The 15,446-nt window shown below is 46.9% G+C and overlaps 1 protein-coding gene and 1 pseudogene across 2 annotated transcripts in view; both read right to left on the bottom strand.

Annotated features, from left to right (window-relative positions):
- Positions 1-15,446, bottom strand: part of TTC13 (tetratricopeptide repeat domain 13) — a 1,386,998-nt gene that overhangs the window by 338,113 nt on the left and 1,033,439 nt on the right. The window lies entirely within an intron of this gene.
- LOC147708435 (forkhead box protein F2 pseudogene) lies at positions 1,957-3,731 on the bottom strand (annotated as a pseudogene).

Here is a 15,446-nt window from a genome sequence, read left to right as displayed (position 1 = left end):
CAGCAGGAGTAGTAAATTAATCCTACACCCACCATCTTGCAGTCTTTCTAATGCCCTGGTTGTACAATCAACAATGGACAGGTTCTAACAAATTTGGTGTAAGGAATTCCAATAAAGGTTGGAGGAGGTATGGGAGACATGTAGCCCTCTTCAACAGCCAAATGGTGAAAGTATGGTTGGTAGCAATAGATGGTGAAGTGTGCGAGGGCACACACATAATACAGATCCATGTCTGGAGCCTCAAATCCCTCCCTGATGGAATGGCAACGTGAGTGTCGCTATTTTATTCGCCATTGTTTCCCCACCAATGCTGGACAGCCAAGGTGAGTTTTGAGTGCACAGAAGAACGCAGCTGTTAACCGGAGCAGAATATTCAAAATTAAACACATTTTCAGAAGCAGGACCATCTTAATGAATCCTATATGACCGGCTAATGTCAGTGGGAATTCACTCTAATGAGTGACCTGGTCTGTTATATTGCTACGTTTGGTGTCATAATTGGCACAGTTTACCACCTCCCTGTCTAGTGTACCCAAATTCATCTGCACTACAGTATAGAGGGAAGTGGGGCACAACCTGTGGTGTTTTCAGAGCTACAGGAAAAAGATGAGACTTCCCCCAGTTTCTGTGCATGCCAGAGAGCACCACAAACTTGATGAACTTCCACTGTGTAGAATTCAGTCTTACTCTAGGGGGCTCACCGCCCATCATAGCGGTGCTGGGCCCGCCCGCCAGACGTGCGGCGGTCCCACCAGTGCAATTAGGATGCGCCCGCCATACTGGCGGGCGCATCCTGGCCTTTTAACATGGAGGACGGTGCTGCTGTTGTAGCGCAATGGATGCATATCCACTCATGTACTCTCGTTCAAATTCCTCAAATCTATACACATTCTGAGAGTCCCATTTCCCTTCCTGGCTAATACTACAAGGGTCAACCACTCCGAGCTCTCAATAGGCTCAATGATCCCTTGCTGACATAAAAACTACAACTCTTGTTCCAATTCCTTTTTCAGGGCAAAAGGCACTCATCTATGTTTGTGAACCACTGGCTTGGCACTCTTTCAATATTATACAATGGGTAAAACCCTTGATTCTCTCAAGCTTTTCACTAAAGACTTCAGGGAAAGACATTCTCCAGCCTTCCTCTTCCACAGCCACAATGACTTGTATTCATCTTTGAGCAAACTTGCTCCGAGCTGTTTGGGGACAACATGATACCTAAATTTCTTTGCTCCAACAAACCTAATAGGCAGGATCCATCTTTTGCGACATACATTGTGGTGGGAGTACTCTGCCCTTTAAAGCTCAAAATGCTATAAAAGTTCCCCAAAACCTCCACTGGTTTACCCCCGTGGGCTACGGGCTTGACCCGAGATTTCCTCAGAGCGACTTTCTCAAATGTGTCCCACTCCTCTGGACCAATAAGGGTAGAAAATAATCCAGACTCCATTGCCCTATCCATGTGTGGGTTTGAATCCCATCCTCGTCCCCACTGAAGAGCTCCCCCAAAAAACATGAGTTTTAAAGACTTATTGCAGTTAAGCATAATGTAACCGGCAGAGTGGGAAGCAGCTAGCAACTGCTGTGTTTCCTTCCATCATAAATATTACAGTATTCCACCACCCGTGATTGTTGCCATGGTGGCACCCGCAATCAGTTCTGAGAACAGAACCCAAAAGGTTGTCATCAGCATAGAGAAAAATTACAATGTAACAGCTTGTATGGCGAATGGTGTAACTGGTATAGTGTTGACTGAGCTTGGCCGCCTGTGGCTCCACAGCCAACACAAAGAGAATGGGCAACCGTGGGCAGCCCTGCCTAGTGCCCCTCGATAAACAAAAGGGTTCAGAAATCCAACTGATCAGCACTCTGGCCGTTGGTTAGGTGTAGACGTATCTAATTTGGGAAGGCTTGAGGAAGCCACATCCTGTGCAGTATGGTGAACAGATAGTCTCATTACAGAGCATCAAAAGCCTTAGTGGCATCTAAGAAAACCTCAGCAGTATCCAGATAGGGGTCTAGATCCTGTAGAAGGGTAAAAAGAAGTCTGCAAATTGTGAGTGGTCGACCGGGGATATAACTGAATTGTTCTGGTCGAACTAGATAGATCAACAGAAGGGTTAGTCCAGAGCTTTCCAAAGTATGTGTCCGCTGGCATGTGTGGGTGTGCTAGGTGTTTTGCTGCCCTAGGCGAGAATTGAAAAATGCCGACCCCTCTCTTTTACTACCATAACTCTTTCCCCATGCCGTCCAGGCTAGATTGGCACACCCTCTACTGTCGAACCCTTCTATGTTACTCTCATTTACTATCAGGAAACACGATCACAACAGTCAGTCCTGCAAATAACCTCAACGAAAGGCCCAGGCTAGACCGTTACAGTAGCCATACACTCACAGAACTATGTATACGAATGCGCAATAGAGCCTTGTGTTTAAATACCACTGAGGCGTCAAGTGCACCTCGTTTTCAAAACCAGAAACAACAAAAATAGTAACTTGCACCATCTTCCAAGGCCAGACCTAGTGGTTTTGTCAACGCTTGTTTTTTCTCTCACTGAGGCACCTGAAATAGTTACCATCTACCATTGCTTGGGGTGCCACACATTTGGCTAAATAAGGAGCCGGGATTACAAATCGTGGTCTCCTGCTCAGCAGCCGCGATTTTACCGCATCCGCTCTCTGTAACACACCAGACTACTATAAAGAAATTAATTTTCCGTTTCTTGTAAAAGCCCTTTTACACACAACATGATGTAGGGGAGTGCATGTGAGGAGTATTTTAAGAGCTCAGCAGTTTGGCGTATGAAGAAACAGGGGTACTGGGATTGCATGGCTATGTTGTGAATGCATTAACAAATGTGCACAGGAATAAATACATGGATGTGTGAATTAACAAGATAATGAATGCATGCGCTAAGGAGTTCGATGGCACGCACTGTGAACCATAGTCTGGTTACTAAAGATGAGACCCCGTAGATAAAGAAAACATTGTGCAAAACTCAATTTCTATACAAGATTCCTACCCCCACCTCCAGCTGTAACCCACTTAGCTAACGCAGCGCTCACCTGGGAGCTCATCTCTTGTGTTCTGGTGTAGGCCACCCCCGAGTGCACCCCCGTTGCAGGAGCGCCACTAGGAGGCAAGGGCTGCTGCTTCATGTAGGCGCTGGCCCCCAGTAGCTCCAGTGCACCTGAGGGCTGGCATAAGGCGAGTGGCAGTCCATTGCGCTGGCCAGGGCAAGCGAGGAGGTCAGGGGTGGCTGCTGCCGCCATTCAATGGCAGTTTGTCCCCCCCCCCATCCCCCTGGAGTGGCAGCAAGCCATGTACCTGGAGCCAGGGCTAGGGGGCATGTGGTGAGCACCGGCGCCACCGAGCCCTTCCAGGCCTATGGAGCCATAGCCATCCAAGTGGCAGCCCAGCGGGGCCAAAGGCGCCAGGGAGTCGAAGGCCCTGAAACTCAGGCCGTTGACCATGCAGTACTTGGCGCCTGGCGGGCTTCAGAGCCTGGCACTTGCCCCGGAAAGCGTGGGACCATCGCCTTAAGGAATCCTCCTCGAACATGAACTCGGAGGCCGGTAGTAGCCTTGCTGGGCAGGCCCAGGCCCTTGGACAGCTTGAAGAAGCACTTGTTGAGGGAGAGGTTGTGGCGCACCGAGTTCTTCCAGCCCCGGTAGGCACCGCGGAAGATGGGGTAGCGCGCCTGCAGGAACTGGTCGATCTCGCTCAGCATCAGGAGTAGGGTGGCTTCTCAGGCTGGCGCACAGCTTCTTGGCTTCGATGAGGCTGGTGGCTCCATGGGGCAGGTGGCGGGCTCAGCAGGCCCAGCGGGGCTGCAGGGCCCCAGACAGGGGCGGATTGGCAAGGCGGGCATTCGGGAATGGGCCGAAGGGCCGGTGCCTCAGTGCCCTCTGTGGGCCGTTTTTTTTCTCCCCTGTCCCAGTCCACAGAGAGTGGACTAGGAAAGGGGAGAAAAAAAACCGTCCCACAGAGTGCACGGAGACAGAGACTGAGAAAATGAAAGCAGCCTCGCTGTGCGGCCAGACAGCGATTGTCAGCTGTGGCCTCTCCTTCACCCCTACCCTGCCAAGCAATCGAGCTGAGGCTGGGCTGGGGAGGGGTGATTGTTTGCAATAATCGGCCTCCCTGGGGGCCAGGTGTTTCTCAGGCCTTTGAGCCATTTGCACCTCGGCCCCCTGGCGCCCATGCAGCCCAGAAACGGTGTTAGTCTTAACACCTCGCCCACAGCCCTTCACATTCAGGGCATAGTGGGCGAGGAAGAATGGGTCTTGCTGTGGGGGCCTGGTGATGTTTGGAATGTTTTTGTTTTATTTATTTATTTATGCGATTTTATATAGCGCAGACTTTACCCGAAGGTGTCAGAGCGCTTCACGCTAGGAACAGCAATAATACATGAGGAGAAAATTATAAGTGGACAAATTACAAAAGCAAACGTTAAGTTACATGAATCAAAAGTGACAATAGTGAGCAACCAAAATACAAGAGGAGCAAACGATACATTACAGGAGGAAAAGGAGATATGTGTGCAGGTTACAAAAGCGTACAAAATACAAGTAGAGGTATAATACTGCAATTAATGTCAGACACTCCAGCACAAGAACAAACGTTACGTAGGCAATGGTGGCACTTGTGCAAGTATCTAAAGCAAACAAAAGTGAGAGGTAGCAAACAGTGTGTTACAAGAGAAAAGTGACTTGTGCAAGTTACAAAAGGGTACCATACACAGGTACAAGGGTAATACTACAGTAAATGGTAAACACTCAAACTGCCAGAACACACTGGGAAGGCACTTCCCATGCATTCCTTGTCTGTGCAAATGGTGTTTCATGAAAGGGCACGCCCCTTTAATGTGGGCCACGCCCCTTAAATATGGGCCACGCCTCTTGAATGTGGGCCACTTTTTTCGTCGGTGCCTGGGCCGAATTGTGATCCCAATCCGACCCTGGCCCCAGAGGGGTCCGGAGGGGCAGATGCTGTTGGTGCGCAGGGCCGTTACTACCATTAGGCAAGACTCGGCAGGCGCCTAGCTTGACTTTCGTAGGTTCAAATTTAAAGAAAAATTCCCCTTCTTGCCGCCCTAGCCCTTTTGCCGCCCTAGGCGGCTGCCTAGTCTTGCCTAATGGTAGAAACGGCCCTGTGTGTGTGTTGCGCGACAGTGCGTTCATCAGGACATCTGCGCATGTCAGGGACGCAGTACAGTAAGCGGTATGCAGAGGCAGGAGTGGAGAGTGTGCGCGCGGACGGTGCCCTTTCCCACCCGTGTTGATCGTTGAATGCGCAGTGAGTATTAGACCTGTAAATACATGAATGCAACTTGAAACAAGAACGCCGCATACTTTGAACGCTCTGTGAGGGTTTGTGAAGTCACCTCTCACTGTTTTCAGTTTGACTCACTAGAAATCTAAGCGTAGCAGAAGTTCCGCTACCCTTGGATATCTAGGAAGTCAGACTAAAAACACTGTTAAATGTTTCAGTCAGTGCATTTTCAGCCTTGTTATTCACTCCCATTAAAGAGATTATTAATGTGCTCCTATCACATTTACTCATGAGCACTTTAAGACAGAAAGCAGTGACTATTATTTCACTATTGCGGTGAGCTCGGGTTGACTGTACTTAAATCATCAAGCTATCTTATCGGCTCAGAAATATGTATCGCCATTCTCCTGCTAACGTCCAAACAGAGCAACATTGCCAAACAGGTATTACTCAGAAACGGGCTTGTGTCTTGAAAGAAGGAGATCTATTTTATTTAGATTAATTTAGAAACGCGAGGCATGTGGGTAGTGGCAAAGGGTCAGAGGGGACTATGCAGACTGTTCAGCAATGGTATGCAATGGTATGAGCATCTTCCCATGAGTAATATTTATACAGTAGATAACAAAAAGTCAAACGAAAAGACATAATTCTGTCTAATACTCCCTCGGCTGCGATCATCCCAGTGATTTAGTGCCTGCTCTGTGCGTGACACACATACACGTCATAAGCTTTAAAACATGCTGCTTTAAAAACTTCGGACTTTATTTTTGTAATTTTCATTACCTAACAAGGATAGAAAGAATCTATATAAAGCTAATTGGCCTGTTCTTTGTATTAGGTACTTTAGCATCCCTTCCGGAGGCATCGATTGCGGGGCCAAGAGAGCGTTTATGTGATTGGTCGGACAATGACACAAAGAGCACAACTCCGGGCAAATAAGCTTGGCCGTGTAAAAAGCGTGTTGTCATTCCAGAGCTGGACTTCATTGCCAATAGCAGTCCCAATATTTTGATTTAAGGTCCCAGAATTGAAATGGATGAAAAGCCAGAAAACGGTAACCACAATTCTCCTGCCAGATACTCGACGTAGCACAAACAAGTCAACTCTGCCCAGGCAAATACAATGTTTGGCCATGATGCTTGAACTCCCATCAATAGATATACTCATACACAAGAGCCAATACCTGCACAAACCGATGGCTGCAGCTACATCGCCAGAAGCCTGTAAACAAGGGGTCACATGATGGGGTCAGGGCACATTTGTATTTAGCACTGCGCCAGTGGCTCTCCAAGTCTTGCAGTGAGCGCTCAGTCTGGGTGGGGGTCTGTTTTATGCCGCTGCCATCGCTGGGCCTGCAGCCCTTGCATTTAAATAATCTGCTGTCAGCGCCCTGACAAGCGGCGTGCAAACCATGTCTACAATACAGGCATCGTGAGAACAATGCTCTAATGGGAAAAAACACATCCATAGCTACTAGACTAGAAAAGTAGACCCATTAGAGACCATTGTTTTCACGTTGACTCTTCAAAAATGACGAGAAATTACTGTGCGCTCCGAAGTTCACCTGAAGCTTTCATGAAGCATTCTTTGGAACTGTGTTAATGGAGTCTTGCCAGAAAATCCTTCTGTTCTTCATGGGCATGTTTTCTTTATGGACTTTTGAGTACCTGATTATGAATTTCTAATTTGCCCCGACCATACATGTATCTTTTTTATACAAACATTAGACGGGGAAGGGGTATCCGGTGAGGGAGGTTCTTGTATCATGGCAGTGGGCTCTACTACCATTTAATAAACATGAGCATTAGCTTATATGTATATATATTCATATTTAGTTTTGTATTGTGTTAGATGTTTTACAGGCTATCACTAGTAATTACCATTTGAGCGTGAGTGAGATTAATAAGGAATATAACCTCTTATTGTAGAAATCTGGCACTCAGGCCTTTTTAGGCTGGGGTTTGATGCAAGCCAAGGAGAAACTGGGCAGATGACATGATCTCCCAGTGCCCTGTTATCTAATGTCCACAGAGTTCTCAGCAAGTAGTAGTCACTTGTCCCTGGCCTTCTTCATCCTCCTGTGTGTTGAAGAATGAGGGTGTGTGGTGGTATAGTTGTGAACTGTCACCTGTTAGCCCCAACCCATGTCTTTCCTACGGTTACGAAGTGTATAAATATATACCAACCTGCCAGTCAGCCCCTGTGAGCCCTTCCCCTGCATCCCATCTATGTGCCCCACAAACCCATGCAGTCTCTGTGTGGAAATTCCCTTCTGCGGCCTGTGTGTCAATCTGTGGCTCTCCACCCTTTGTAACCCCTCTGTGTGCATGTCACCTCCTCAGTATGAGCTTTTTCTGCCTTATACCCTACTGAAGGGTATATGTGCCCTTTCCCCACTGCAGGCTCTCTGTTATATCAATCCCGCCCCTTTCGGCCCTCTGAGCCCCTCCACCCCCGAAGTTCCTGTGTGTAACTGCCTAGCCCTAGCCTAGCCTGTATAACTGCGTGGCCTGCCGCCCTTTTGTATGTGCTCTGCCTCATCTCATCAGTGCAGCCACGCTATGAGCTAACTATAGTGCTTCTGTGTGGCAAAATTCTCATGCAAGCCCTCAGTATGCATCTGCCCCCCACATGGGCCAATACCCTGTTTCTGACACTCATCATCCATTCAGCCTTTCCGTGTCACTCCGCTTCACATGTCTGACATCAACGTTACCCCACCAGATCCTTCTCATATCGCTCTTCCATTTATTTCTAAAGCTGCACACTTAAAACACCATGTTCAAATAACCTGTGCTAACCATCCTATAACTGCTCAGTTACTTGTTCACTAATGTGAGCCTTGCTTACTGAATGCTGGATTGAGATGTTTGTGAATATAACTGTAAAACTAGAGTTGTTCAGTTATCCGTCAAGATAGTTGCACTCTGGTTGTTTGTACATTCTGAAAGTCACGTTTCAAGCAAGATGTTTTGTTTTCTGTTAAGTAAATGCTTTGTTTATAGTTATGACTTTCAAAATTGGTTGAGATTCCAGCTCTGTGTTTACTGCTTACTCTTCCAGCATATATCAATATCAATTATGGATTAATTGTCATATAGCTGGGTCTGAACTGAGGTGGCAAAGTGAGCTAAAGAATGATGATGGATTCAACCCAGATCTGTGACTGGGGGTGAGTGTCCGTAAAGTTTCAGCGCTCCGCCCATCATCTCATTGTGTTTGCTTCATTGTTTTATAGGCCAATCTTAAGTCATGTCATATTATTGACTAGATTAGAACTAGATTCTTGAAAGATGTCAGCCATTATTTTCAACACAGCTTAAATCACTGGGGCATGTGTCAATGTGTAAAGGATTATATTCTTGTTTGAGGCACAAACCTAACCTTGCACCCAGTTTTCCCAGTCACTGTCTTTGTTAAAACAGATTCACAATTGCTTTATTAACCATCCTTTTTTTCTCAAATTTGCTTGAAAATGCACCATTTGCCCACTTTTTTCCCAAAATTTTCTCTGGGGGGAGAACCCCCCCCCCCGAACCCTCCTTGGGTGGTTCGAGGTCGCTTGTTACGCTTGTTTGCTACACTGCCTTACCATGTTACAAAACGTATGCATTGACAAAAAGTGTGCCACCAACATGAAAAGTTTGGAAAGATGTGGATTAGTCGATTCTCAACCAATTTGGCCAAAATTTGGACATCAGAATTTAGAAGTGAAAGAGGCCTATACGAGTCACATAGATATGAGACCTTCCCTGGTTTCAACAACTCAATAATCACAGCTTATTGCATGGATTGCGGAAGAAGCCCAATAGAGTAGCAGTGCAGCACATCCTTAAAAAAATTCTGCCAGGATTCCATTGGCTCCCGGTGACATACAGGTTAGAAGCCTGCCAATGACCTGGAGAATTTCATCAAGAGTAAATAGCTAGTCTAAGAACAATCTATGATAGTTATTCAGCCATCCAAGGGCTACATCTTCAAGGTAGTTCATAGTATTAGTGCGGTCAATACATATAGGAGTATACCGCAACGGAAAAAAGGCTGCAAACATCAGGAGTATATGTGCTGTTTTTTAACATCTTTCACTCTGTATGTTCTGTATGCAAAGGACATCATTAGCTCCTCAAATACGCTTATTCATAGCTGCCAATGTATTCCAGGGTCACTCCACCTCTCCATAGGACCTAACATTTGTGTATTTACCCCTATAGTTACTCCACCTTGAAGGCACTTCTTTATACTCACTGAGCTTTGATCTGATCTGCTCTAGCATAGCCATATCATTCCTTTGAGTCAGTATCTGTTCTAGAGATTTCAGGCATCTCTCCAAACGTGACAGATGTTCGCGGAGTGACCTTGTTTAGCAATGCAGCAACGTTGGTTGATGACCTTAGACTACTCCCAAATCGTCACCATCAAATTAACTGAGCCTTCATTACGTTCAAAGAACTTTGTAATTTCAACTGCAGCTCATCAGCAACCATTTTATCTAATAAGGTGCCTGGTAAGCAGCTCCATCTGAAACCCACCATGGCCATACCAGGATCACAAGGCACAGCAGTAAAATGGTCTGATAAGGTGCATGCAGGATGCCAGACCCAGGTACCTACATCTGTTGATAGCAACCAGTGGTCCAGCGTCGACCAACTATAATGCATCCCAGAGGAATATGTGACCTCTCGGTCATGTGGGTGCGTAGCCCGCAAATATCCCCTGAATCATGCTCCTGCATCATTGCCAGCAACTGGCTTGAAGTTAAGCCCCTGATAACTGGGAAGAACATGGGACGCATCAAGGCTTTCCTGTATGGTAGAGTCAAAATCTCCTCTTCTAGTTAAAGATTGTGGGTCAGTGGAAATAACCTTCCCACACAGATAATATAAGAATCCAGCATATTTGATGCTGGTGCCTGTAACAATTCATACGTTATTTTCCATGTATCCATCTTTCCCCAGGCTATAGCATAGCCTCCTTGGTGGTCAGCAAGGGAGACCAGAGAGTGGACAGGAACCCTTTTTTTTTTATCAACATTGCTACTCCATGTGCATAAGTGGAATATTACTATAGAAGCTTATATGCAACTCACTTTAATGAAAAGTAACAGCCTGAGCGTAGAGCAAAATGAGTCTCCTGCAATAGTGCTACATTAACCTGGCGACGATCAAGATATGAGAGGACCTGTTTCATCTTGCAGAGGTTACTAAGACCCCTTAAATTCCACATCATACAGAAGAAGGACAGGTCATTAACATCAAAGTTCAGGTTACGTTTTTCCCTGGCTAGGCGGAAGACTGTGCCTAAGTCTCTGAAGATTAGGAGGCGTTTGATAATAGATATCGCAGGCACACCAGATGGTGGTTTATTGACAAGGGGTCATTTGCCCTCTCCTCCACCAGCATCCGAGAGAAGAAATCTGCTCCAAATAGGCTACCAGCGTCTGTTCTACAGAGTTCTAAAATCTGTCACAGTTTTATTTTTTGTGGCGTTTTATATAGCGCAAACTAGACCCGAAGGTATCAGAGCGCTTCAAATGAGCACCAGTTACGTTACAGACAGACACAATCATTTTTGTTAGGTATGGGGAGATTAAACTATTTTCCAAGAATCACAGAATGTTGAGCGTCCCTACCGAAACTCGAATCCTGTTCCTCAGCTCTGAGGTCGACCGCCGTAGCCGTTAGAACACATTCTCTCCTTGTTTGTGGTCCAAGGATGCGAATATTGTTGCACTGTGAGCGCGCCTCCCAGCTTTTTGTAGCAATACCTTGAGTATATTTTCCACATTCAGGAGCAATTTGCTTTTAGCTTCAACATAGTCTTCCACATTAGAAATATGTTGCTCAGCCTTCTACAACCTGCCATCATGTTACTCCAGGTTGCAGGAGATCAAGTCCATTCTGGCTCCCAGTGAGTCCACTATATATTCTATAGCTACTAGGCTGACCTGCATAGCGTAGGAAGAGTTTTCATGTCCTTATCATTTTTAGACCTCTCCAGTGATGATCCCCACACTTTAGGTGTAATGACTCCGTGGGTGCCAAGCATGACACCTTCGCAACAAACTGTAGCTTAGATTGCTTACCGTCCGATTACCCCATCCTGGGATGCTGCTGCCCATATGTGATCCCTGAATGGTGCCCTATAAGGTTACCTCTGCCCAAAATGCCAGGCAAAGAACTGGAGGGGCTAGAGATAGGGGTTGCTGCCAACTGCATAGCAACTCCTCACTTGCAGCCACTCAGCGTGGCAGTTCAGTATGCACAGGAAGAATAGTAGATATGAGGAGGCAGTGCATAACAGATGATGTTAAATGGAGTCCTGCTGGGGCTGTGTTCCCACTGTAGTGGTTTTAGGTTCTGCCTCTCCCTCAAGACGGTATCTGAACAAGTGGGGTAGGGAGGAAGCAGAACACTTCTCTGCAGGGGGACTGGAATCAGAGCAGTAATCATGACAGTCTTGAATGTGTCAATCTTTCAGTGCTTTAAACACCAGTCCTCACAGATGACCTAGTGTACTTTTACCCAGATTGATCACCTGGGACGCAGCAATGGACGTAGCTGCACAGTTTGCAGAGCAGCCTATTAACCTGACTGCCTCGCTGCATGGAATCAGTGGACCACATATTGAGGTAAAGGGCTGGCTCACATTCAGCACTGCCTCCAGGACCCCCCTGTCGGCAATCTATAGGTCCATACAACTTGGAGCCCTCGTCCTCCTCTGGGGTCGAGCAGCAACTCTGTTGGCAGATGCCCAGTCGCAAGCTGTCACGGCCCGTGAAACCCTCAACATCCAGCAAAAAATCTCTCCAGGCACCTCACCATAAGGCTCCAAAAACGATGCACCTCACAAAGAACTGCTCAGCATGGCCCCAATGTGGGCTAGGCTGCCATGGGAGCATGGGGTGAAATCGAGCCAGCAGACTCTGTCGGAGGAAGTCCTATGCAGGTCTCCAGCACACCAACCCTGGCCCAGCATACCCTTGGTGGTTCTTCACCAGCGCAGTAGCTCACCAGTCTATTGGTAGGTGTGTATGAAGATGGATTTTTTCAAATGACCACCAGAGCATCACCGAAGTACCATCACCCTGCCCGCTGCCCAATTAACACATTGTTACCTATGTAGTTTACAGGGTGCTAGTTGAAATAAGTCCTAGTCTTTTGCTGCATTAAATAAATAAACAACTTGAAACTGCACACTGTGAGTGGTCTATCCTTATGGACAAGTTAGGAGAGTTGGCATGCCTATGTGCAGGCAAGAGGCTACTTACAACTGAGGACCACACCGACCCACAACGTGTACACTTTAATTAGTGCTTTCATCCTGGGATGAAATCTAAGGAAAATGCAACTTACACAGTAGGCATCTTTTTGTAGCGTGTAGATGTATATGCTTCACTCACTCCTGCCATCTAGTGTTGGAGCTGTTTTTCTTCAAAGAAATCTTTTGAGCCATAAGATGTGGGATAACATCTCTAGGTGTACACTGCACATGGGCACTAACTTCATGTAAGATTGTTTTCGTACATCGGGTGAGAGTACATATGGAGTGTGAACCAAAGTATGCTGTGTCAAGCGCAAAGTTCTGTGACATACAGTAAGGAAGAGATCAGCAAAACACAGGCTTCTGGTGAGCAGGGCACATGTGAATCTTTGGTACTCCATGCTACAAATAGATGCGTACAGATGAAGTAGTATTTTCTGTTTGTAGCACTGACTCCATGAGAATTTACGTGGTGCTATATGAACATTAGAGATTCTGAACCTAACTAACGGACAAGTCACTTACCTTCGGTAACGCCTTATCCGGTAGAGACATGATCCAGCAGAGGATTTCTCACCTTTGAATTTCCCAGGTGTCAGACTGGATCCCTAACATTTTTCTTCAAGCAATACTCTTGCGTGCCAATAGGCTCTGCTTGGCGGCAGCGGTGGCATCTCCACCATTGTGACCTCCGTGTCACCTGTATAGGCACCACCTCGGTGGGCTGGCGTCAGTTACTTTCACAATTTTCCACGCCAAGAGCGCAGAGCAATGAAGTGCACTGACATTGGTTTGCTTTGAAAACTAGGGCCCTGAAAGAGAACAGCCCTGACCCTAAAAACCTGCACAGTGCAGGGAGGAGGAGTGGGCCTGTAATGAATCTGCGGCTAGATCATGTCTCTACCAGATAATGCTTTACCAAAGGTAAGTAACTAGTCCATCTGATAGAGACATCTAGCCACAGATTCCTTAGCTTTGAATAGATACCCTAGTAATACCATCCCTGGAGGAGGGACTGTGGAAAAGTTTAGACCAGGAAGTCCTGCAGAACAGAGCGGTCAAAAAGGCCATCCCTGCGGACTTGACTGTCCAGGCAATAGTGCTTGGTGAACATTTGCAGTGATGCCCACGTTGCTGCCCGACAAATGTCGAGGACTGGAACTCCACATTGCAATGCCATACCTCTGTTTGAATGAGCTCTTGAACCTTCAGGAGGCTGCTTTTTGGCCAGAGCCTAGCAGATTTTAATGCAAAGGATGTCCCATTGAGAGATCGTCCTCTTCTGCACCGCACAAACCTTCTTCATTCCCACGTACCCCACGAAGAGTTGCTCGTCTACCTTGAACTTTTTTGTACAGTATAGGTAGAACGACAACACCCTTTTTGGGTACAGGAGATGGAGTTGCTTCTCTTCTTTAGAGAGATGCAAAGGAGCGGAGAAAGTGGGCAAGGTGACAAATTGCCCCACATGGAATGGTGTCACCACTTTCTGTAAGAAAGAGACCCTAGTGCAAAGCTCTAACTTATCATGGAAGATGGACCGGTAATGAGGATTTATGAGAGAGCCTGCAATTCGCTCACCCTCCTGACAGAAGTTTTTGCCACTAAAAAGGCTGTTTTGATGGTAAGCAGCCAGAGGAGGCAGCTGTGCAGAAGTTCGAACGGATCACACATCAGTAAAGTGACAACCAAATTAAGGTCCCACTGAGGGATGATACAAGGGATAGGTGAAAATATAAATACAAGCCATTGAGAAATCTATTTACAATAGGGGATTTAAATAAAGAGGGTTGTTCTGGTAGCGTCAATAAGCAGATAAAGGCGAAAGATACCCTTTAAGAGTGCTCACAGCAGAGTCCTGCTGGGCAAGGGTCAAAATATAAAGGAGAACTTGAGAGAGAAACAGAAAGAGGATCAATAGATCTTTCTGTATAATATTTTACACATTTGATCCACCGGCAGGTGTACATTGTCTTAGTAGAAAGACGGCTGGCTGCCAAAATAACAGTACAGACTTGGAAGGAAGGTTGAATGCTATCAACTGCTGCCGCTCAATCTACACACAAGAAGGCATAGTCAACAGCTCCAGGTGGAGAACCCTCCTCTGACCTGTTGCGACAGAAGATCCTTTCAAAGGGACAGCCTGATTGGAGGGTCGATGCTCAATTGGAGAAGCTCAGGATACCAGATTCTCCATGCCCAGTCCTGAGTCTCAAGAATGACTTGAGCACGGTTGCTCCTGATCTTCTTGAGCACTCTGGGCAGGAGTGGCATGGGCAGAAAGGCATACAGAACGCCTGAGTGCCACTCGAGATGAAAAGCATCTCTGAGCGAGAGCTGCCTTGGAAACTCCAGTGAGCAAAACTGCTGACTGTACATTCTCAGCGGAGGCGAAGAGATCAAACCAAGGCTCTCCCCACTGTTGGAAGAGACCTTGCATCACCTCTGAATGGCGATGCCAATCATCATCTGCTAGGCATTGACGCCTCAGGCCTGTTTGTTGCAGTACCACATGGCAGTGGTGTTGTCCATGAACACCTTTCCCTTTATTGAAGGTAGAAAGGCTTTCAATGCGAAGCGAATCGCAAGAAGCTCCAGCACGTTGATGTGGAGTCCGGATTCCGTCTGAGACCTCTGATCTATACCTCTCGGAAGTGGCCGCCCATCCCAGGAGTGACGCATCTGTCACTACTGTGTGATCTGGGTGGGGAAGTGAGCGCGGTCTGCCTCTGACCTAGTCGTGGTTGGTCAGCCACTACTGTAGGTCCTGTGCAGTTCCCTCTGAGATCTGGATCATGTCGTAAAGATTCCCCTGATGCTGCACCCACTGGAACTTCAGGTCCCACTACAGAGCCCACATATGCCATCTGGAATGTGTCAGAAGTATGACGCAGGAGTCCCAGCAACCTCA

The sequence above is a fragment of the Lissotriton vulgaris genome, chromosome 6 (genome assembly GCF_964263255.1).
Source record: "Lissotriton vulgaris chromosome 6, aLisVul1.2, whole genome shotgun sequence".
Lineage (NCBI taxonomy): Eukaryota > Metazoa > Chordata > Amphibia > Caudata > Salamandridae > Lissotriton > Lissotriton vulgaris.
The sequence above is the reverse complement of the archived record's forward strand: the minus strand, read 5'-3'. Positions and strand labels throughout refer to the sequence as shown.